The sequence below is a fragment of the Tenrec ecaudatus genome, unplaced genomic scaffold (assembly GCF_050624435.1).
Source record: "Tenrec ecaudatus isolate mTenEca1 unplaced genomic scaffold, mTenEca1.hap1 Scaffold_535, whole genome shotgun sequence".
NCBI classification, from domain to species: domain Eukaryota; kingdom Metazoa; phylum Chordata; class Mammalia; order Afrosoricida; family Tenrecidae; genus Tenrec; species Tenrec ecaudatus.
In genome coordinates this window covers 269,071-294,894 of record NW_027459450.1, presented here as the reverse complement: position 1 = coordinate 294,894, position 25,824 = coordinate 269,071, and positions in this window count along the sequence as shown.

Genomic DNA, 25,824 nt, shown 5'->3' with positions numbered 1-25,824 from the left:
CAGCTCTAAAGGACTTAATATTGCTTATTGTTATATCTGCATTTTGGGTGCTTTAATGCATATTTGTTGGTTGATTGATATGACGGAATTAGGATAGACCCAAATTGAGATACAAGTGAATAAAAGCACTAACAAAGTGGAATACATACATTTTACTTTTTAAAAAAATTAATAGATGTTTTAATGCATTGAGTAAAGAGAATAGACAATATATAGTAGGCAGTATAGACAATAGACAACATGATAGCTACATGTTGGGCTGCTGACTGCAAGATCAGCTGTTTGGAACCATCAGCTACTCTGAGGAGGAAAGATGAAGCTTTCTACTCCTATAAAGTGACAGTCTTAAAAATCCAGAGGGGCAGTTCTACCCTGTCCTATGGGCAGAACTGCTTTGGGTGGAAATCAACTCACTGGCAGAGTTTGGTTTGAGTATCGGCGCAGTAGAGATTATTCATAGTTGGAGTGGAGTTTATACAGAACTAGTGCTGCAGAAAGCTCAAAAGGTTTCTAGATTTACAGATAGTAAAAGTTCAGCCTGGGATTTGGCACAGTGAAGAATTTGAGCTGTAAGACAAAGTAATAGTGCCCTGTGATTTGGTCAAAAAACAAACCAAGCTCACTGCCATTGAGTCAATGCCGACTCATAGTGACTCTATGGGACAGGATAGACTGCCTGTGTGGGTTTCTGAGCCTTTTTTAAAACAGTTTTATTGGTACTTAATCCACATATATCACACAATTCAATAGTTCAGTCATATCAAGAAGACTTACATAATCATTAACACAATCAATTCTTTAGAGATAAAATTACAAATAATGAGTAAGAAAGAAAAGACCACCTTGTCTTAGAACAAGCAAGAAATGCTCTCACCTAAACAGCAGTTGTCAACCTGTTGGTTACTACCCGTTGGGGGTCAAACAACCCTTTCACAGGAGTCACCTAAGACCTGAAAACACATTTCCAATGGTCTTAGGAACCAAGACACTGTTCCTCTAGCTGTCTCTAGGCAGGGCTGCCCATATGCAGATATGCCCACATACGAGTAACTGGCGTGAAAACTGTTACCCATGCTACACTATGCTTTACAACAAAATTAATTTCATTTGTAGTTAGAAATTAGTCTTTCACAATAGAAAATGTTTTTGTGATTAATCACTCTGCTTTAATTGTGTTCAAATTGTAACAATGAAAATACTTCCTGCTTATCAGGTTTTACATGACGATTCATAACAGTAGCAAAATTACAGTTATGAAGTAGCAACAAAAATAATTTTATGGTTGGGGGGGGTCACCACAATATGAGGGACTGTAGTAAATGTATATTAGGAAGGTTGAAAACCACTGACCAAGAACAAGTTCAGGTTAGAAGGGAGGTCATCTGACCATGTATCCAGTTCATTCCAGCATAATCACACTTACAATGATCTCTATCTGATAGAAAAGCTGTTCGAGACACTTTCCTGTGACTAGAGGGGATCTGCTGGTGGCTTAATCTGACTAGATACTCTGCAGATGGGTTTGGGGCCCCCCTATCTTCTATAGCATTCTATAAATTGGGTCTTCGAAATTTGGGCTCTGATACTTTTCCCTTTGTCATTTTTGAATTTTGTTTTGCGTGCCTTTGGGTCACGCAAGCTGGTGTGCTTCTTCTTTGTGGACATAGTTCACTCCTCGTTTAGATGACTACTTGTTTGAATTTAAGACTCCACACACTATTCCGATTGATAGTGAGCACCATTTGTTTTCTTCACCACACTTAGCTATAGCACCCTTATCTTCAGTGATCATTACATGAGGTGGGCAAGGCCATGTTATCCAAACTAACTGTCTTTGGATTGGGACTAAAGTTAAATTGGGGCCAGAATCCATCTGCTTGTCCCTGGGATATGCATAGCTCGGGTTTACTTTGACAGCCATACTATGACAAATTAATACCCTGTAAGACCAACTACCCCACCAACAGCAGCAAAACAACTAGCAGACAACTAAAGAGAAACACAAACAAAACAAGCAAATGAAAGGCAGGGAAAAAACCCATAGAAACAGAAAAGTAACACATTGTCAATCATTCCCCCTGGAGTATAAGATGATTGCACTGGCAACACCATCAAGTTTTCCGATGACACATCATTCTGCTGTAGGTTTGAGGAGTCTGCAAGTACAGTTCTAACTTGAGCCGAAACCCATGAGTTGTTGCTCCACACAGTTAGATCTCATATTCAGTTGAATTCTGTTTACCCTAAGCAGGGGGGATCGATGCCAGGGGAAACATCCTGGATCAATTCTTCCAAGTTTAAATCCCTGCCCAACAGATCAAAGCCAGTCATATCACTGAGAGGGGAGCATCAAGGTACTAAATATATGGTGATTCTGAGTCCCTTTTGATGGACTCCAACCAAATGGGGTTCCCCCCAAGGTCCAATGACCATCACTTCCACAGGTCCAGGGCAGCCACTCTGCTTCCTCTTCTATCTAAGCACCCCAGTCCTCAGTCCAAGGGTACAGGCACCTTTGAGGCCAGGCTCAGTTCATTCTGCTGGGCCTCTGTGTTAAGCGCTTGTGTAGCCCGAGTGATGCCATGCTGACCACAAGGTTTACCGTACCACAAGGTCAGCATCCAGTGACATCTTGGTGTTTAGTCCATGGCATGTTTTATTGAGCTTTGGCTAGAGACATATTTGTAGTGTTTACCCAGGAACATAAAATCTGTCCCTATAGGTTCCCTACAATCATTGTTTAGCACCCCTTCCCAATGTGAGGATATTTCTCCCCATTCACCTACCATGCTCGCCAACAGAACTATCAGTGATGTTCCTCTCCCCTGGCCTAAACTTGATTTCCTAGCAAGGTTCTTTCATTTCTGTGGGGATTTGCCCCAGCCTTGTCTTGGTGTAGACCCTCAGGTGGATGGTCTTATCCCATATCCCACCTCTTTGTGGAGTGACCCACTTTGGAGGATATTTTTGGTTTAAGGATTATTTTAGGACTTGGGTTTTTCCAGTTTACGTGGCTCTAGAAAGTCTAGAGTTCTTGGTAATTTGAAATTCAATTTTGAATTTTTCCCTTTTGATCAGCATTCGTTTATAGATTCTTTAATCAAAAAGTTCACACTATCAATAGAATTGCCATGTGCCCCTGGGGGTGATTGATAATGTTCTCTAATATAAAATTACAATGATGTCTCTTAAGATTAACCAGAGATGTACGTAAACCATAGATAACATGAATGGGATTTAGACTTGCATTTAATTCTAGCCCAATATGAGAATTAGTTCTTGTGACTTGGCCCTTTTTGATGCTCACTGAAGATATGGATGCTATAGCAAAGTGTAGTAAAGAAATTTAGATGGTATGATTTTTAGAAAGAATGGCGCATGGGGGTCTTATTTTTCAACAAGCAGCCTTCTGAGTGAAATGTCACCTAAGTCCACATGGAAGAAGCACATCAGCCTTTGTGACCAGAGGAGTGTGAATAATTAAAACTCAAATATGAAGGAGGGAATAGTATTAGAGCTTAAATTGTGAACACCTGATTTGCAGAAGGATATGGATGACAGTGGAAATCCAAAATCATTTGCAAGTTCCACACAAGTGGTTTAAGATTCCGGTGAATCCTCTCTGACTCAGTTGAAGGATGTCAGTAGTCTTGCTATCAGACAGAGAGTGTTATAGAGATGATTACAATAAAGCATGATATCATTTGACCTCTGTTTTGACCCATTTTACTTCAGTAAAAACAAAGTGCAGGGGAAATATGTATGGATAAAGCTCTGTGAGTCCTCTCTGAGCATAGACAAGTGTTGTGGTTAGCCTTGCTGTTATGCAGAGTGCATTGGAAAGTGGATTATTGCAGATGAAATTCCTTTAAAATTTAGCACCATAGCCATTGATCTCCTTTTTGACCCATTTTAAATTGATTTTAGTTTTTTATATTTTCTATCTTTTCAGTTGGGATACTTTTGTTTTACTTTGTTATTTTTAGTAGGTTTTTTGCTGTTTTTAAATGTTTTAGTGTATATGAAATCTAGGGTAGGTATATCTATTGAGACAGTATCTTGATTAATGGTTCCTGAGTTGTGGCCGATGCGGTTTGAAGGAAGTGAGTACAATAATAACAGTGAGTACAAGAAGGAAGAAAATGTTCTAAATTCGGTTGTGGTAATGATTGTACAACTCTTCTTAATATGATTGAACCATTTAATTATATAATTTGCGATGGACTTTTTAACAGTTTATTGGTATATAATTCACATATCGTTGTAGAATCATCACCATAATCAGGTTTAGATATTTTCTTCATTCTTGGACTCATTGTTATTAGCTCCCCATTTCCTCCCCACCTCCCCTGCCCTGCCCCAAGGAACCATGAATCCAGTTACTGCCTCTGATTCACCTATCTTGGATTTTATATACAGAAAAACAGTGAAAACAATAAAAACAACACTAACAAGACTATGAAAGTAAAACAAAAACCTCAGTCAAAAGAAAGCTACAAGTATCTTAAGAACTAGAACACATTTAGATGGCTCATAAGGGAGAGCAAATGGTGGGGTGCTGAGTTTGAACCTAACCGCATCCGCAGGAATCCACTGCGCTCTGCATGCTAGCGAGGCCCTCCACCCCTCGTCCATGGTCACAGTGAGGCTCCAAGGGTTTGCTTCATGAGTATTTTCCCTTCACTTTTTTTAAAAATTGAAACAGCTTTAAAATGGGTCCAAAGGAAAATCAAATAAGATATACTGCATTTTGATCTATGTCTGACATATTGATTTACAGTGTCTGATAATAGAGCTCTTCACATCCCTCAGCTATAACGAGAGGGAATTCACAAGAGGCTTGATCTCTTTGTGGACCCTCTAAATGGATTTTGGGCTTCCACTGACAACCATAGCCTTCTACAAACCAATTGTTCACAATTTAAGCTTTGATATCATTCCAGCCTTTAGATTTGGATTATGTTCACACAGGCTGATGGGCTCCTTCCATGTGACACCCCACTTAGATGGCTGCTTGTTAGAAAACAAACCTTTAAAATCCCCAATACTATTTTTTCTAATAGCTGGGCACCATCTAGGTTCTTCACCACATTTTGCTGTAGACTCATATCTTCAGTGATTTCTTCATGAGGGCAACCACCAAGCAGGACTATGTCATAAGAACTAGCTGTTCTTAGATTGGGACTAGAATTAAGTACAAGCCTAAAATCCACTCATGGTTTATAAATGACTCTGGTTCACCTAAGAGACATCATTGTCATTTTATGTTACAGAACATTATCAATTATCATCCCCTTGCTGACTCATGACAACTTTATAGGGCAGGGTAGAACTGTCCTGTGAGTCTCCCAGCCTGCACATCATCACAGGAGTAAAAAGCCTCATCCTTCCCCCACAGACTTGGCTGGTGACTTTAAACTGCTGATGTTTCACTTAGGAGTCTAATGTGTAGCCGGTACACTTTGATGTTGTCATTAGTTTAGCCAATGTTACAGAATTTAGAACATTGTCGAGAAAGGGAAATTATACAAGTATGGGCCAGCTGTGAACTGCAATACATGAATTGTTGACTTGTGTAAATTAAACCTTTAAGTGACTGAGCACTATTTACAGAAACAACAGGAGTTGGTGATAGGGCAAACGTTCCAATAATATTTACAACAGCAGAGCCACACCTGCCATAAAAAGCAAAGAAGCATTAAAACAGACTGGTAGTTCTGGGCCACTGTTCTTGGTGGCAAGAGATTGAAACCAAGTCCCGTGCTGTGGTTGACTTCTTTCACTAGTTTAATGACATCGAGTCCCATCCATATTGTAGATTGTGCCAATTCTTCATTTCTCCGATTGGCTGAGTAACAACATCAGCAGCAGCAGTAGTGTGTACACATATATATCACATTTTCCTATTCATGGGCATTAGGTGGTTCTTATCTTCACCCATTGCAAATAGTATAGCAAGGAATGTTGGTGTACAAGTCTGTTTGCATGTCTTTTCAAATCTGGGTGTAGTAGATCAGATTTTTGTTGAGCTGCGACACTACTACCTACATTAGCGATACCATTTTACATTCCTACCAGCAATGGATACAGGAAATTTTTTTTTTTTGGTAGTGAGTTTGGTTAGGTTTATTTATTTTATTAAATCATTTTATTGGGGGCTTGTATAACTAACTCTTTGCACAATCCATAAATCCATCTATTATGTCAAGCACATTTGTTGCCATCATCATTCTCAAAACATTTTCTTTCTTCTTGAGTCTTTGGTATCCGCTCATTTTTTACCCTTCTTCTCCCTCCCTCCCTACCTCACAAAACTTTGATAATTTATAAACTTTTTTTCATGTCTTACACTGTCCAATATCTCCCTTCACCCACTTTTCTGTTTTCCACCCCCAGGGAGGGGGTTATATGTGGATCATTGGTTCCTCTTTTCTCCCCCACCTTCCCCTTACCCTCCTGGTATTGCTGCACTCATTGATCCTGAAGGGTTTATCTGCCCTGGATTCCCTGTGTTTCCGGCTCTTATCTGTATCAGTGTACAGCCTCTGGTCTACCCGGATTTGTAAGGTAGAATTGAGATCATGATAATTGGGGGAGGAAGCATTAAAGAACTAGAGGAAAGTTGCGTGTTTCATCAGTGTTATACTGCACACTGACTGGCTCGTCTCCTCCCTGTGACCCTGCTGTAAAGGGATGTCTACTTGCCTACAGATGGACTTTGAGTCTCCACTCCGCACTCCCCCTCATTCACAATGATGATTTTTTTTGTTCTTTGATGACTGGTACCTGTTCCTATAGATACCTCGTGATCACACAGGTTAGTGTGCTTCATCCATGTGGGTCTCTATCTTCAAGCCTTTAAGATCCCAGAGGCCATATCTTTTGATAGCTGGTACCATCAGCTTTCTTTTTCACATTTGCTTATGCACCTGTTTTGTCTTCAGCAATCATGTAGGGAAGGTGAGCATCATGGAATGCCAATTTAATAGAACAAAGTGTTCTTGCATTGAGGGAGTATTTGAGTAGAGTCCCAATGTCCTTTAATACTAAACCTATAAATACATGCACATTAGATCTACTTCTCCATCATCATATATAAATATTGGCATGTACACACCTGTATTTAGACCTTTAAATACTCTTTGACTCCTAATTCTTTCCTCTATTTCCTTTTGCTTTCTTCTTGTCCCACTATCATGCTCAGTCTTCATTTGGATTTCAGTAATTCCTCTAGGTTATACTGCTCTTGATCAAGCCCTACCAGGCCTCCTGCACCCTCCTGGCCATTGATTTTGAATCACTTATTGTTCCCTTGTCCCTAGGTTTGTTAACACCCACTTCCTTTCCCCCCACCCCCGCCTCCCCTGCTCCCATATCTCCCCAGAACCAGCAGTCCGTTGTTTTCTCCTTCAGATTGTTTATCCCGCCTATTTTTTCTAGATAGAATTGCAGAGATAATAATATGCACAAAAAACAAGACAGAGCAAAACGAAGCAACAAAAGAAAACCAAAAAAAGACAAAAAAAAAAAAGAAAAGCCTGTAAATAGTTCAAGGTCTGTTTGTTGACCTTTAGGAGTGTTTTCCAGTTGAGTCTGATGGGGTGGCACACTCTGGCCCCAAAGTCTATTTTTTGTACTCCCTCAAGACTTCTTTGCTCTGCTTCCTTTGCTGTTCTGTTGCATGGCTCTTAGTGTTTTGCCTCAGTGTGATGGGGTCAGATTGGGCACAGTTCCCACACTGTGTTTCCATTGTTGTCCCCTGGTAGCACTATGGGTCAGTGAGGTACATCGTGTCTCATAGTGGACTGGCCATATGGTCCTCTCTGTGCTTTGACTTCTCTGAGGGGAAATATCGTCCTCAGGGCTTGGTGGGCCAGGATGTGTTCCACTTTGAACTACTTTCTTGTATTCATAACACTTGTAAATTCTTGTTTTAAAAATTTGTCGCCCATCTTCCTGATGTCCTTCTGAGAAAACAATCACTGTAAGCAATGTCTGGTTAAATTATATATCAAAAGAAATCTTTTTATTTACCCACCTATAAATGTGATTTTTGTTTAGGACATTTGATGTATGTTTTTAAGTACTTGGTATTAGGTGTATTTGTGCTTAGTTTGTACAATGTAGACCATAATCTGGTACCCATAGAGTGACAGCAGATAGAAAAACCTAACAGCACAGGGTGTGCATTTTTCCTGTTTTCAGGGCCTAGTGCATTATGTGGAACAAAGCATGGTGGACCCTTTTTATATTCATCTAATTGCTTTAAAATGCTAAAGTAGATACTTACTCCTTTTGTTCTTCTGGTTTTAAAATGTGATCCATATCAAGTGTCTAAGAAGATGTGCATTTTATAGGGTGAAACTACTTCCTCTGTATATGAAAAAACCCTAAAGTATAGTAAAAAAATATAGATGGGGAAATAGCAAATATTTGTTGAATGAATAAACTGCTGACTCCATGTCCAGCTACAGTAGTGTGGTGAGGATTCGGAAGTGCTCCTAGAAGCGGAGTGCTCATACAATAGAAACATCATGTAAGACCACCTTCTTCGGGCCATGATGTCAGGTTTTCTCTTACCTCAGTGAACAAATAGGACACTTGTCTTTTGAAATAATAGAAAGCAATCAGTGTGCAAAACTGTACAATACCAACTGGTTAAAGGAGATTAAATTATTATAGTATCATTGCATTGACAAGTTAGTTAACTTGGCTTTTTCTTACTTTAATCTTGTAATGTGTAAATAAAAGTTCTGAAGTAGAAGCAGCACAATTTGCTTAGGTAAACTGTTACGTACAAATAGGTAAAAATGTGTACGTGTATCAGTCCTTTGAAAAATATCATGGAAAAATTAATTTTTTTGGTTCTGTAGTGCCAGGAACTGGATTTAATGGTTTCTTGTGGGGATTGTAGGGGTGGTTGGTGGGAAACAGGAAGCTAATAACAATGAGTACAAGAAATAAGAAAATGTTCTAAAATTGATTGTAGTGGTAATTGTACAGTTTTTTGTACAATTCTTAATAACTATTGAATTGTTTGATGTGAATTGTTACATGTCAATAAAACTTAAAAATTTTTGTTGTTCTGCAGTGTATTTATCCATTTTCTCTCTAATTCTCTTCCTAGTAATGAAGCAAAATCAGACGGAAGAAGCAATTTGATACCAACCATCAAATTTCGGCACTGTTCTTTGTTAAGAAATCGACGCTGCACTATTGCGTACTTGTAAGCTGCTGTGATTTTACTTGTAGTAGCAGGAAACAAAGAAGAGTTTTCCATGGGGTTTCTCAATTAAGTTTCTGGTTGATAGCAACAGATCTCAGATTTATTTATCTCTGTGGTTATGCATGGAGCCCTGGTAGCATGGTTACTTGTTGGGCTGTGATCTACATGGTCCACAGTTCAAAACCACTAGTAGTTCCGAGGGGAAAAGGCCGTGTTTCTATTCCTGTAAATAATTACAATCTCGGAAACCCACAGGGGTTTGCTATGAGTCAGCATTGGCTTGATGGAAGTGAGAGTGTTTTCAGTGTTTATGCGCTGGACTGTTAACCAGAAACAGCATTTCAAAACCACCAGCTGTTCTGCGGGGAAAAGATGAGGCTTTCTACTCTTAAAAAAGAGTTACAATCTCGGAAACTCACTGGTGCGCTTCTATCCTGTCCTTACAGTGTCAGTATGAGTCAAACAACTCCATGTGGCAGTGAGTTATTTCTTTTAAGTTTGATTTAATGTAAGCATTTTAATTTCGTTTTTCCAGTTTAAAATTTGTATTGTAAAAGATTGCACTATTCTTGAAAGCAGAGAGAATAATATAGTGAAGCTCCTGGAGTTGTCTTATAAATTTAACAATACATTTTCCATAATTTATGACATATGTATGTTAGGCTACTTAAAACTAAGTACTAAACATCAGATAACATTTTACCACTATATACTTTAGGATACATCTCTAAGAAATAAGGGCCTTTCTGATCTTTTTCCACATTACTGCTGTGTCACCATCACAGTTACGACAATGAACAGTGCTAGGGGCATCAGCCCAGTTCCTATTCCCGATTTCTGGTAGTCCCAAAGATGTCTTCTTAGAGTAGATCTATTTGCATCAGAATCTTAAAAAAAAAAATCCACAAATGACAGTTTAGTTGATAAGATCCTTGAGTCCTTACTGATAGAACAATGTCTGATTTCCTGCTTGTTTGTATGCTAATACTCTCTCAATGTCCTAGGTATGACCGGTTACTGCGGATTCGTGCACTTAGGTGGGAATATGGCAGTGTGTTGCCTAATGCTTTACGATTTCACATGTCTGCTGAAGAAGTAAGTTAGCACTCTTTCAAGTTAATGATTTTGGGAAAATACTGAGATCCTGGCTTTTTTTTTCTACAATGATGTTTACTGGTATTTCTCTGTTTTCTGTAAATTTTCTATATTTTGTTTGTGAGAATGTGTAGAGGTAAATATAAACTACTAACTCAGCAGTTTGTATATATAATTTATTGACACATACTTTTTGAATTAAGCAACCATTCTTACCATACTTTTCTGAGTTATTCCTCACTAGCATAAGCTTACTACTCCAAGATTCCTAGCTAATCTTTTGAGTTGCTATCATTTGATCCATGATTTGATCACCTTTTCAGCAATAAGTTTTCAGCGTTTTTTAAGCAGTTAGTACTTACTGCGATAGGCATGGGAAGTATAAAACCAAACTCATTACTCTCAAGTCGATTGTGACTAAAACTGCCTCAGAGGTTTATAAGGCTATACATTATTTTTGTTTTGAACTGTCTTATTTGGCACATAATCCATATACACTATCAATCTTTATGGAAACCAACTGCCATATTTTTCTCTTACAGAGTAGCTAAGTGGATTCAAATTGCCAACCTTTCCATTAATAGTGACAAATGTGGCAACTGCCACTGGGGTACCCTCCTGGAAGGGAGTAGTAGTAAGTAATTCTAGTGCTACAGGGAAAACTGACAAACAATAAAAAAAGGAGTTTCTTTTATTTATTAGTGATTCATCAGTGGAGTTGAAAAGCCGACATTATTCTTAGGAGATATGTAGTTTTCTAGTCAGCATGAATAAATATTCAGAATAAGATGAGTATTTGTCACTGAAGGTAGGGTGCTAGACCAGTATTTCAAGATAGAACATTAGAGTCAGAACACTTGGTTTCAACTCCTGACACTGCTTTCTAATCTTGGGCAAGTAACCTCATTGCTCTGTGTTCACTCCTTTATTTACAAAATGGGGTCATAGTGTGTCCTACTACAGCCTTGGTTCTCAACCTTCCTAATGCCACGACCCTTGAATAGAGTTCCTCATGTTGTGGTGATCCCCAATCTTAAAATCATTTTTGTTGCTACTTCATAACTGTAATTTTGCTACTGTTGTGAATTATAATGTAAACATCTGATATGTAGGATATATTTTTAGTTTACAAATTGAACATATTTAAAGCATAGTGATTAATCACAAAAATAGGTAATTATATCTTGTGAAATACTGATTTCTAATTATAAATAAATGAAATTTTGTCTTGAAGCATGGTGTAGCATGAGTAACAGTCTTAATATAACAATAGTGAACTACATTGCTACATTTTGCGACAGTGTGCGTAAAAAGCCAGAAGGTTGAGATAGTTTCTTTCTCACTAGATCAGAAATTCTCCAGACAGTCTTTGCAAGAGCACAAGATCATCTTCCACAACAAATCTACTTCTTTATTTAGACTTGATAACAAACAAGCTGGAAAACCCTGTTTCACAAAGATAAGTTGTTGGAAATGGAAGAAAAAGGTGCAACACAGTCTCCGACAGAACAGGACCTGACTGCAAACACTTGATCCAGAATTTTGTAACTGGCATTGTAGAGAAATCAGTTCTCGCTGCATCGCTGTTAGTTCAATAAACGTCTCTTGTGCTATCTCAGGAACATCTTCAACTTTGACTGTAAATGGGCTTCTGGCAAGTGCAAATGAGGTGTCGGGTAGATTTGGAAAGTACGATGAAATTTCATCTGCAAGCATATGCAAGTGTTCTTTCACAGAAATTGTAATCCTTTTGTCTGGTTCAGTGTCATGTTCTTCAAAGAAAACAGATAGGGTAGGCATGTAAATTTTATTTTCTTTTTATTATTTTTTTGGTAAATTTTATTTTCATCCAATTTTTTCCCCCAAAGCTGATGTTTCCTTTGGAATGATCAGATATTTTCAGATAAATCAAGGCATGTTGCATTTTGTCCTTGCAGTAATAAATTGTAACTCATTCAAGATGGCAAAGATGGCAATCAAACTATTTTCTGTATCTCACTTTTATCGCTGCAAAATGCTTTGAACTGCGGTCATGTTTTCTGATAAAAAACATTTTGAGTTCATCACCATGCTCAAAAACACCTTTTAAAACTTTTCCTCTGGACAACCGTCTCACTTCAGTTGCGAAAGCAGTAGACTGTTTAAAGTGCTCGCCTTTACAAAATTGACAGAATTTATGATGCTTCTCATTACTTCTTGTAACTCTTTTGGCCGTGTATTTGTTGCTAATATTTTCTGAGGAGTTATACAGTGAGTTCCGGTGACTTTCGGTGACTCAGTACCAAACGTTGAAATTCAGATTGACATCCTAGCATAGTGGAGCATCATCTGCAAACACCACAAACCTTTTCCCAAGAGATCTTATGCTCTTTCAGAATGAACCAACTATCAAATACATCACGTGTAGTAGTTGCCATTTTAAGAGGTTTGCAAAAAAAGAAACTCATATTTAAAGTCGCCATCATTAATATGCCTCAGGTAAACAGTAACTGTGAACAGTTTGCAACGTCTGTAGATTCATCACGCTGGATGCTAAATATTGGAAGTGGAGCAGATTTACTTTCCTGGATTATCTGATCAAGAATATCAGCAGCCTTGTCTGCTATTCTTCTGCAGGCAGTGTCATTTGATAAGAAAATTGTGCTCAATTTTGTAACAAATTCATCTCTGATCATAACTCGAACAATTTACTGGCCCGTGGCAACAGTGAATCCTCAGCAATGGTGTAGGGTTTCATAGCGCTGGTGATTCTGAGTGCCACCAAATATGAAACTTCAATGACTGCTACGTTTTGTTTGTGGTACTTGCCACCAGTGTCAAGTCTGGCTTTCTTGAGTTTATCATCAGCTTTGCTTTTAAAATAGTTGGTATCCTTGCCAGCAAAGCTCGGATATTTGCTATCAAAATGGCATATTAGTTTGTTCAGCTTCATAGATTCCACTAATAGAACTTCACAACAAGTAAGACATTGTAGTTTCTTAGTTCCTGCTGTCATTGAAGTAAAACCATACCATAAAAAATCCTCACTATCTTTTCTTAACGTTCTTCTACATGATCCATTGTCATGGGATGGTTGGCTAATGAAAATAATATATAACCATAGCTTTAATAATACAAAAGATGGCTCTCCCTCCTCCACCACTGCCACCTCCTCCTGCTGTTCCTGCAGCTGCCTGTGTGCTCGTTTGGTGCGGACCTGGTACCTCTTTTGAGAAGACTTCAGCATTCACCCTGGCCAACAAAAAACTCAAGGGAGGAGTCAAGACTGAGAACAATGATCAGATTAACTTGAAGGTGGTAGGGCAGGATGGTTCTGTGGTGCAGTTTAAGATTCAGAGGCACACCCACTTAGTAAGCTAATGGAAGCCTATTGTGAACAGGGTTTGTCAATAAGTCAGATCTGATTTGATTCGACAGACAGCCAATCAATGAAACAGACACACCTGCACAGTTGGAAATGGAGGATGAAGATACAATTGATGTGTTCCAGCAGCAGACAGGAGGCATCTTCTAAGGGAGCCTGCTCCTTTCCTCCAGAACTCTCTTCCAGCCGACCAAGAATCCATTCTCGATTAGAAAACCACAGTTTGATTCCACCACCTCCTGACAACTACAGTATCGTTTTCTCTTTATTTCATTTCCCCTTCCTCATTCCTTTATTGTACACAAAGTAACTGGTGCATGTACACAAGCATATTAAAATTTTCCCTTTGTTTATTTATTCGTTTACTAAATCACCAATGGTATGTTTTGATCAACATCAGGTGGAGATGGGATGGGGAAAACACTGGTTCTGTGAAAGCTCCCCTTCTCCATCAGTGGCTTGCTCATTCAGCTTCTCTCTTTGTATTTCAGTAGGTTATTTTGCTCTCACTGTTTAACAAAAACAAAAAAAATGACATGAAAAAAATCCTTGCATGCCTTGTTCGATTGAAGAATTTTTATGTTTTTCATTTATCATTGTAAAACCAAGGACAGTTTTATAACATTTTTGTATGTAGCTATTACATGTAAGGCAATCTGTTTTTAAGTAGGCGTAAATTACTCTCAATGAAGCCTAGATAGTTTTCCCTTCAAGTCAAGCGTCTTGTTTAAATTTCTTATTTAAAAAAAAATAGTACTAAAGATGATACATGGCACAATTTAGTCAATACAGTTTATTAAAATTTCCTATGATTTAACATTCTCTATGTTGTGTTTTTACATACCTGTTACTATCACAAGGAGCAGTATTCACATCAACCACAGCTGAATATAAAAAGACCAATCAGCATCCAGATAAAGTTCCCATGGTACAGATATCGATTTTTTGCAGTAGTTTATGATTTTACCCAGAAATAATAATTCATGAAGTGTCATTTACCACCAATACTGCTGCTTTTAACACTGTAGCTGCTTTTAACACAGCAGCTGCTCTCTACGCATGTGTGACTTGTCCACATAAACACATTGTGGTGCCAACCCTGTCACATCCACCTTTATTTGTACAAGTTGAATGTGATGGGGTTGTCTGATTATGTCATTACGCTGCGTACTCGTATGTGGGCAGACCCTCCTGGAGATGGATAGAGGAGCAGTGACTTGGTTCCTAAGACCATTGGAAATACATGTTTTCCAATGGTCTTAAGTGACTCCTGTGAAAGGGTCCTTTGACCCCAAAAGAGGTCGTAACCCACAGGTTGAGAACTGCTGTATTAACAGGGTTGTTACAGGATGATTAAGGCTGCCCATTTGGAACATAGCATAGAACGGAATGTGATCAATGCTGTTATTGTGTGTGTTTGGTATAGTATATCACTTATAAAAGAAAGTGTTAGTCTGGGTTGACTAGAGGAACAGTCATACACTCATGTGTATAAGAACTTTATATAAAAGAGCAATTATATATTGAGAAAACATCTCAGCCCAGGTCAGATCAAGTTCATAAGTCCGATATTAGCCTATATGTTCGGTACTAGTCGATAAATTCCTCTTTAGATTCACAGTATATGTAATGATGCCAAATGCAGGAATATCGCAGGCCAGTGGGTAGAAGGTCTTGTGGATCCAGTGGCAGTGTATGCATTTCAGTGTTGGCACGGGTCTCCTCCAGCTCTCTGACTGTCTCAGCGCAGAAAAGGAAGGCAGAGAGACTGGGTTTGATCTCCATTGAGCTACTTATTTCTGTCATGCCTCAAAATGAGGTCATCAAGCTGCAATTTTATTGACAGGCTGACAGGATATAATGTAATTGCCACGGCATGTATTCAGTAAATTTGCCATGAGTTTTATAAACAATTTACTTGCTAACTGCATTTAAAAAATTTAACTTGAGTTTAATTGACATAATTCATATACCACACAACCCAGTGGTTTAAATATATTAAAAAGAGCTGTGCAGTTATGATCTCCATCAGTTTTAGAACATTTTCTTCAGTCTTAAACTCACCATTTGCCCCAGCCTGCCCTGTCCTAACCCAAAGAAACTTAATCCATTTATAGTCTTCACAGTAACTAAGTCCTATCCTAGATTTTATTTAAAGAAAATCATATGCGTATGGATTGTGATAAGAGTTGTATGAGCCCCTAATAAAATGTAAAACACAAAATAAAAAAAAAACACCTAACTATCCTAAGTCATCATGGCAAAATATTGAATGCTCAATAAACCACTGAAAACTCCAAAAAAAAAGAAAGAAAATCATATGCAAAAAAACCAGCCCTTAATCCAAAAGAAAATATAAAAACTAGAAGAAATTTAAAAGGGACCAAAAGAGAGAAAAACAATAACGTTAAAAATTATCTGTGTTAATCTACTTTCCAATGCACTCAGTGTATAACAAGACTATTTCCATTCTTTGTTCATGGTCTAAGGAGATTCACTGGAGGCTTAATCTGTGTGGGAACTGTGCAAATGGAGTTTTTGGGCTTCCACTGTCATCCGCAGTCTGCTCAGGTTTTAATCTCTAATACCATTGCCTCCTCTGATCTTGGATTGCTAAGTACATTTCCATGCTTTATTTTTATTCTGTTCATGTTCTGGAGAAAGAAACAAAGTACCTCAGCTTCTTGAGGGAACTACTAAATAATTACGTTACCAGTTAATTTTTCAGGTTCTTTTTCCATGGTCTTTGTGCCGGAATCTTACATTAAGTGGACTTGAGGGGTGCCTCTTTATTATGGTGAAATGAACAGAACATGTTCTTTCTCTAATAACAATAGCTATAGTATTTTTTTAAAAACATAGAGTGTTTAAGAGTAATAGTTCTTGTAGGATTTTATCTTAAAATTTAAGTAACCAATAGATGAGGATTTTATTTTAAACATAAATACATGAACTTGTCGTGCATAAACTTTTTTAGTTTAGTACAAGGTAGTCATGACAAGGCACACAAGTAAGACTTCAAGATGCTGATTTTCGAACCAGAAAATTATAATTAAGAATTATAATGTTAGTCTTGAGATTAGATTTCCATACTTTAGACTTCATTTTGACCTTGAGTTCAATGGAAATCCCTTATAGCTGGGGTCCAAATTCGGTGTTAATAGAGTCTCTACAAGGTCTAGTCTATGGAGAGAATCACTGCCTCTGCCTTTTCCTTCTCAGAGCATAAACCGAAATTCAGTTTCTATATGTGAACATTTCACTTTGAACTCACCGATAAGGGATAGGTGATGCCATCTTTAACAAAGATTAGTGTATTATTTTTTTCCATGAAGGTAGACAAATAGTAGTTTACAAGTTAGAGACTCCAAGACACTTTAGAGAGAGATAATCTTATGTCAAAATTTCTTTTTTAAAAATCATTTTATTGGGGCTCATACAACTATTATCACAATCCATACATACATACATTAATTGTGTAAAACACCCACTGCCATTGACTTTTAACAATCCTTAAGGATGAGCAAAGTAGAACTGGCTCTTTAGGTTTCTGAAGCTGTATTTCTCTATAGGAGCAGAAATCCCCTTTCTCCCTAGGTGTAACTGGTTGAGTCAAACTGTTGACCTTGGCTTTAGCCAACACATAACCCAATACTAACCAACATAGTAATGGTGGGTGCCTTCTCGGCAGTTCCGCCTCATAGTGGCCCTGTCTAGATCAGCATGAAGTACTACTGGACTCTGCATCCTCACAATTGTTATGTTTGAACCCATTGTTGAGTTACCGTATCAATTCATCTCCTTGAGTTGTTTTTGTTTTTCCCACTGACTTTGCACTGTACCAAGTATTGTGTCGTTTTCTAAGGACTGGTCTCCTGAAAACATGCCCAAAACTTGTGAGACAAGTCTTGCCATACTCATCTCTAAGGATCAGTCTGGCTGTGATCTTCCGAGACAGATTTGTTTGTTCAGTTAGCAGTCCATGGTACTTTCGGTGCTCTTTGCCAACATGCTAATTCAAAGGCATCTATTCTTTGGTCTTTATTAATTGTTGTCCAACTTTCATATGCTTATGAGGCAATGGAAAATCCCATGGCTAAGGTCAATGGAAAATCCCATGGCATTGCTCAGTCCTCAAAGTGTGACATCCTTGCTCTTCATCACTTTAAAGTAGAATTTCAGAAATCCAAAATATGTTTAGTGAAAGAAATTTGTCACAAAATAATAAATACTGTGTGGATCTATTTAAAGTACAAATAATGAACAGCACTAAACTAGTGTTTTAGGGATGCATTCTTGGGTGATAATGTAAAATTTTCAGAATGGAACAAAATGATAAGTCTCCATTTTGGGGCTGAGGATGTGTTACTCCTTGACCAGGCTGTTTCTTAATAATGTCATTAACCTGTACATCTTTGTTTTGCCTACCTTTCTGTAATTATACATAAATAAGATTCTGAGGAGATTGCAACTAATGTCACAAAACAAAATATATATAAATTACTGTATAAAACATGAGTTTTCTCTGTAAACTTTCACCCTAACCATAATAGACTTTAAAAAATAACAAATGCCTTTTATTATTATTTCCTTCCCCCAGCCCTTTGGCAACTCTTAATCTACTTTTTTACATTTATAGAATTCCGATGACTGACTTTCCTACAAATGCAGTCATAAAATAATGTGACCTCTTGCGCCACTTTACATGTGATAAAGGTTTACCCTTGTCAGATACAACTTAGAACTGAATTCCAAAGTAAGCCTCACTATCTTCTATTGTGTGCACTCCTCATTTTGCTTGTCCTTCCTTCTCTTTGGGGACATTTGCATTGTCTGCTCAAGCATGTTGTTCCATTCTTATAAAAAGAGTCCGTGCAGTATTTAAAGCGACCATAACTGAATCATGTGTTTTTCGTAGTGTTGTTTCTGGTTGAATGGTTTTTTTAGATCTGTGCTTAGGTCTACTGGTTTGTAAGCTATGTGATAACAAGAATTTTGTCTGTTTTGGTTGAATGCTCCATCCTAAGTGCACAGACAGTTCCTGACTCGTAGAAGACAACCATTAATGTTCGCTATATAAATACAGGAATGCCACACTCATGATCTACATGGGCGTATGTGCTGTTTGAAGTCACGATTACACAATGTTGGCAAGCTTGTTTTCTTTGTCACTTGGTAAAAAGACCATTTTTCTGTTTTCAGATAGAATGGTTCAATTGTTATAAGAAGTCCCTCGCTACTTACATGAGGTCATTGGGAGGAAATGAAGGTTTGGACATAACACAGGATATGAAGCCTCCCCAAAGCTTATATATTGAAGTAAGTTTTACCTCTTGAGAATGGATTTTATTGAATGTGTGGATTATGCTCCTATTATGTAAGAAGGAGATATGAATATAGTTTTGTTAGGTGCCACCAAGTCCTATTCATAGTAACTAGATGTACAACAGAATGAAACACTGCCTTGCCCCGCACCCTCTTCTCAAACATTGCTGTTTGAGCCCATTATTGCAGTCATGGTGTCAATGTGTACCACTGAGAGGCTTCCTCTTTTTGACCATCCAGGGACTTGCCATCCAGATGACATATACACGGAGTCGGCCTCTTTAAGGGGCACTCCCGCTGTAGCTCTTCCAGCATAGCTTTGTTTGCTCTTCTGGCTGTTGATGTTTTGTCAGTGCTTTTCTGCGATATCATAATTCATAGTTATCAATTCACCTCTGTCTTATTCATTGTTCACCTTTCATATACATATTAGGTGATTAAAAAATAGCATGGCTGGGGTCAGATAAACCGAGGACTAGTTTTCATAGTTTTACTGAGATAAAAGGACCCCTGGTGGTACAGTGGTTACACATTGGGTTGCGATCAGCATGGTCCGCAGTTCAAAACCCACAAAAACTCTGTCCCTTGACTCCACCCCTTGAGGGATAAGATGGGGTTCCTGCCAGGTCTAGAGGCCAGGTGTGTGGATTTCTCACCCAATGGGGGGGTTAAATTAAACCTCTCAAGTCTACTTTGAGATTGGTGCGGGAAGTGCTAGGCTTCTCTTTCCCCCTTGCCCCCTAATTGTGTTGTTTTGCTAACACATTTCCTGCTTGGGGGTGGCAAGGTGAGGAATGTTGAGCAAGGGCTGGTGGAACTGTAGAACAAAGCAAAAGTTAAGCTTGGCTAGTGACTGTCTGCACCAAGCTGACTCTGCAAAGCTGTTCTTCACCAGAGGACAGCAAGCCAAGAGGCTTGGTCAGCTGGGTTAGCTCAGGGACCAGAAAAAATTGGCTATGCCAGGCAGGAGGGACGCTTCCCCAGCGTGTGGACAGCCTATAACAAAGAGGGGAATCTGTTAGTAGTTGCTACTGCTCTCTCAGTTTAAGAAGCTTGGATGTACTTCATATTGAGATTCTCTTCCATGAAGTTTAGGATATCGCTCCTAGTGGACCTTCTCTATAATTGCTGAGAGTTGTCCGAGTTTGTTGTCTGACAGTCATTTTGCTGACTCTGCTGCTCTTTAACACTTTAAAGAAGTCTTTTGCAGCATTTATCTCATGGCTTGATTTCTTCACTAATTCCATGAATGTTGATTATGCATTGAAATAAATGAAATCCGTGTCAATTTATTTTTTTCTCTTTTTATCATTGTGTTTATTGGCCCGAGTATGAGGCTTTTTTTTTCCATCGAGCCATAATCCCTACAGAAAGCTTTAGTCTCAGTTCTTCATTAATGTGTTGCATCCTCTTAGCTTTCCATAAGCAAAGTTGTATCATATGCATATCACAAGGTCTCTGCTTTTACACTGGACATTTTAATACTTTCATATTGCAAGTTACTACCACTAAGGAAGTACTTACCAAGGAGCTTCAAATGTTTCTGGGACTTTTTTCAGTTTTTAAATTCCATATTTGCACACACTTGAAGTCCCTGTCATATAGTTGTCATTTTGTTACTTGTTAAGTGGGTTATCCTCTCTTTGCTCCTCATTTCTTCCAGTAGTACCACGTACTTTGGCGCTTAGTTAATTTTTGGATTTTGAACCATCTTTATTATCCTCTTTTGTATACTTTTGAATATTGAATAAAGAAGACCAAAGAAAAATGTTTGCATTCAACTTAGGTGTTGGCTAAATATGTTAGGTAGCCAGAATAGGGGCCATAAAGGGGGAGTGTTAGTCTGGGTAGACAAGAGAAACAAATTCATAGAAACTCATGTTTATAAGAAAGAGGTTTATATAGAAGAACAACTGAATATTGCGAAAACGTCCCAGCCCAGTCCAGGTCAAGTCCGTGAGCCCAATATTAGCCCATATGTCTGATACCAATCTGTAAAGGCCTCGTCAGACTCACGAAACATGCAATGACTCCGATTGCAGGACGATCTTGAACCAGCGAGTAGAAAGTTTTTGGATCCAGTAGCATTGTAAACATCTCAGCGCTGGCAGGGTTCTTCTCTATGTAGCTTCTCTGGCTCCAGAGGTCTGTTGCATCAGGGTAGGTCCGTGTGGCTTTCCCAGCTACCAGGACGTAGTGCCATGTGTCTTGCCAGTAGAGCATCTCCAAGGAAGTGAGCTGAGAGAGAGAAGCGTCTCCTGTTTAAGGAGGAAATACTGGAGTTCCCAGAATTCTCAGGCGAAGGCAATGCCCACACAGAGGCCTCACTGGCTATCCTGATTGACCAACTAGACTCCACCACTTCACTCTTAATCCTCTCAAGTCCCAAACTGACATCAGATTACATAAGCACCACAAGGGGGTTGTCTCCGCACTAACTGCATAAGGCTAAAGCAAAAGGATTGGAAGAAATCAGGCATCCGTTAAATTTTAGAACAATCAAACTGAGCATGCTCAGACAAGAGCTCCCTCCGCCCCGAGGGGAGGTCCACCAGGGCACACAGATTAGGCTCAGTTACATTACCTCACACAGGTGGGCCTAAACTCAAGCCAGTGGAACCAACCAATACCTTCAACCATGCTTCCCCCAGCCGTTGTGGAGAGGAGGGAATAAAGACCCTGCCTTGACTTCCTTCCATTCCAGCATTCTCCACAAGTGGGGGGTGGGAGCCCTTTTGGCCCCTGGGATTTCCTGGTTCCACGTGCTGGGTTACGTGTTCCTGTTCTTTCTATGTGTTTTTTCCCCATTCAGCAGTGAACCCATGTGCAGTTCTGCGGATCCTTGTATGCTTTCTTAAAACAATGTGTATTATTTGAGGCTGTAATACCTGAAACTTCCCTTTTCCCCATAAGATCACTTGGATTACAAACCTGCTTCTGCTGTGTGAATTCTTTCAGGTACCTGAATCCAGGAACCTAACACCTTTTTCTCTATATTGCTTCATCTTGCAATCTACTATCCTTCTATTTCAATCTAAAGGAATGTCTCAACATTCCCTCAGGTTTTATTTGTTTTCTTGAATTTTATCCTCATTTATAAAGGAAAGTTTTGCTGGCTATAGGAATCTTGGATGGCTGTTCATTTCTTTCATTATTTTAAATATGTGACTCTATTACCTCCTGGTTTCCAGGGTTTCTATATATGTAAATTGGTACTTCATTTTATTTGATATTGTCAAGATTTTATCTTTTTTTTAAAGAGTTTGATGATAAGATATTTTGGTGTGGATCTCTCAGGCTTTCTTCTGATTTGGAAATTCTTAAGTGTCATTGATATGTACATTCTTGTCCTTTGTCAAGTTTTGGTAATGTTCTGCTGTTGTCTATTAAGTTTTATTTAGTTACCCTTTGCCCTCTTCTGGGACTTCCATAATATTTGCATTGATTTGCTTGATGGTGTTCCTTGGGATCATGTTTCTTTACTTTTGTTCCTCAGAGTCAATAAGCTGTTCTGTTCTTCTGCCAACTCAAATATCCTGTTGAGTTATCCAGTAACGTTGTTTCTCTTATTTGTTAGTGCTAGTAATTGGATTGGCTTCTTTAAATGTAGGAAGACATATCAGAGGGCCGTATTTGACTTTCTCTGGCTTCACTGTTTCCATGAGGCAGAGTTCAGACATGCCTCCATCCTTCATCCTTCAATATCTATTCTGACACCACCCACTCCTCCCTCACACACTGCCTTTCTGTCGGGTTCAATTATCGGTCCCAGTTGGCCTCACAGAACTCACAGACAATATTCACAATTTAGTGGGCTTATTAAGGAAGGTAACTAGTTACCACAAGTCAGCATCAGGAAACAGTAAGTGTACCTCTCCTGTCATCCAGCAGTCATGTCAGTCTTTAGTCCTTAGCCTCTCAGTCACATAGTCCCTTTGCCTCTTTGGGCCAGAAAGGCAGCCCACTGCTTTGCCTCAAAGTATCATAGTCTCAGTATTGCTCCTCTGTTTTATGTCATGGACGCCTTGCCTCAGCCTCTGGTCTTGGCCTAGTCCCTCTGTTCTGTCCCATGGTCTCTGTGCTGCAGCCTTTGATGCCTCCATCTCAGTCTCTACCACTTCAGACAAAGATCTCAAGTATGTCCCACTAGGGCCTCTTACACCTTGATGGTCCAGCATTTCTCTGTGTTCCTGCTTCTGAGATGGCTTTTCCACATAACCATCCCTCCAAAATGGGATTTTAACCATAGCCATATAGGCTAGAATTGATAATACAATGCATAAGAGATGATGGCTAGATGGGCCTTATTCATTGACTACATCTCTTCATCTCTTTCTTAGGATCCCTGCTGGCATTGTAGGATAGGCATTGATTGGACTGCTAACCATAAGGTTCCAGAACCAAACTCTCTGGTATGGAGTCAATGCTGATTCCTAGGGATCCCCTATGGGTTTCTGAGTAGAAAGCCCAGGCTTTCTCCTACTGGTACTGGTAGTTTTGAACTGTCGACCATGCAGATTGCAACCCAGTGATTAACTGCTGTACCACCAGGGTTCTGAGGTTCTTAAGGTTCAAATTTACCAACTGTTGCTCAGGAGAAAGATGAGACTATTAGTTTCTGTAAGGATTTACAGCCTTGGAAAACCAATATAGGGTCATTGTGAGTTAGAATCAACTAGAGGGCGGTGATAGAATCTCTTTATAGATATTTTAATTTATGTATATATATTGCTAACCCAGTTTTCTTTTGTTCTTTGGGCCTGTTTTTTTTCCTAATTGTTTTATTAGGGGCTCATAGAACTCTTATCACAATCCATATATATACGTACATCAATTGTATAAAGCACATCTGTACATTCTTTGCCCTAATCATTTTTTTTACATTTTATTAGGGGCTCATACAATTCTTATCACAATCCACACATATACATACATCAATTGTGTAAAGCACATTCCTACATTCTTTGCCCTAATCATTTTGAAAGCATTTGCTCTTCACTTAAGCCCTTTGCATTAGGTCCTCTTTTTTTCCCCCCTCCCTCCCTTGTCCCCCCTCCCTCATGAGCCCTTGATAATTTATAGATTGGTATTTTGTCATATCTTTCCCTATCCGGAGTCTCCCTTACCCCCCGCCCCCCCACCCTTCTCTGCCGTCCGTCTCCCAGAGAGGAGGTCACATGTCGATCCTTGTAATCAGTTCCCCCTTTCCAACCCACTCACCCTCCACTCTCCCAGCATTGCCCCTCATACCATTGGTCCTGAAGTTATCATCCACCCTGGATTCCCTGTGCTTTCAGCTCCCATATGCACCAGTGTAGAATTAGGATCATGGTAGTTGGGGGGAGGAAGCATCCAGGATCCGGGGGAAAGCTGTGTTCTTTTTTTTTTTCTTTCTTTTTTTACATTTCATTAGTGGCTCATACAACTCTTATCACAATCCACACATATACATATATCAATTGTATAAAGCACATCCCTACATTCTTTGCCCTAATCACTCTCAAAGCATTTGCTCTTCACTTTACCTTTGCATCAGGTCCTCTTTTTTTTCTCCCCTCCCTCATGTGCCCTTGGTAATTTATACATTGTTATTTTGTCATATCTTTCCCTATCCGGAGTCTCCCTTACCCCCCCCCCCCCCCACCCTTCTCTGCCATCTGTCTCCCAGAGAGGAGGTCACATGTGGATCCTTGTAATCAGTTCCCCCTTTCCAACCCACTCACCCTCCACTCTCCCAGCATTGCCCCTCATACCATTGGTCCTGAAGTTATCATCCACCCTGGATTCCCTGTGCCTCCAGCTCCCATATGCACCAGTGTACAACCTCTGCCCTATCCAGTCCTGCAAGGTAGAATTCGGATCATGGTAGTTGGGGGAGGAAGCATCCAGGATCTGGGAGAAAGCTGTGTTCTTCATCGGTACTGCATCGCACCCTGACTGACCCATCTCCTCTTCTAAACCCCTCTATGAGGGGATCTCCAGTGGCCGACAAATGGGCTTTGAGTCTCCACGCTGCACTTACCCCTTCATTCACTATGGTGTGTGTGTGTGTGTGTGTGTGTGTGTGTGTGTGTAAAATTAAAAACTTTTATACAATAGCCTATACTCCAGGATAAAGTGTAGCTATCTGCTTTGTACTCCTCGTGGATCATTGCAGTATCCCCACTTTGGGAAACACTGCTATAGAGGGACAGGAGTATGGAAATGCTTATAGTGCCCTCTCTGCAACAAACTTTGATTCACAGTTTTAAGGTAATAGTGATGTGTGAGCTGAACTATATTAAGCTTACATTTTATAGGTCAAAAATGATTGGATGTTGGCACTTTAATTTCAAGCATCTTAATGTAATCTAACATTCCATCTTCCATAAATTTTGTTTTATTTTTAAAATACTAAATGAAAATTAATTGATTGCTAAGTTACTGTGTAAGCAAAATGAAAGAGCATGAAACTGAATCTTTTAAATGTATTTTTAAGTATTCCTGAGAAACAAGAGATTGGAAGACTTGATTTCCTTTGAAAAACAGTTTGTTCACTCCCTCAATGCATGAATATCTCCTTTTATTAAATTGGAACTCTATGATGCTCACTCTCCCGACACAACGTCTGGAGCCAAAGTGGGTGAACAAGTAAATGTGGTGAAGAAAGCTGATGGTGTCTGGCTATCAAAAGAGATAGTGACTGGGGTCTTAAAGGCTTGAAGATAAACAAGCGGCCATCTAGCTCAGAAGCAACAAAGTCCACATGGAAGAACACACCAGCCTGTGTGATCGAGTGGTCCCGAAGGGATCAGTTACCAGGCATCAAAGAACA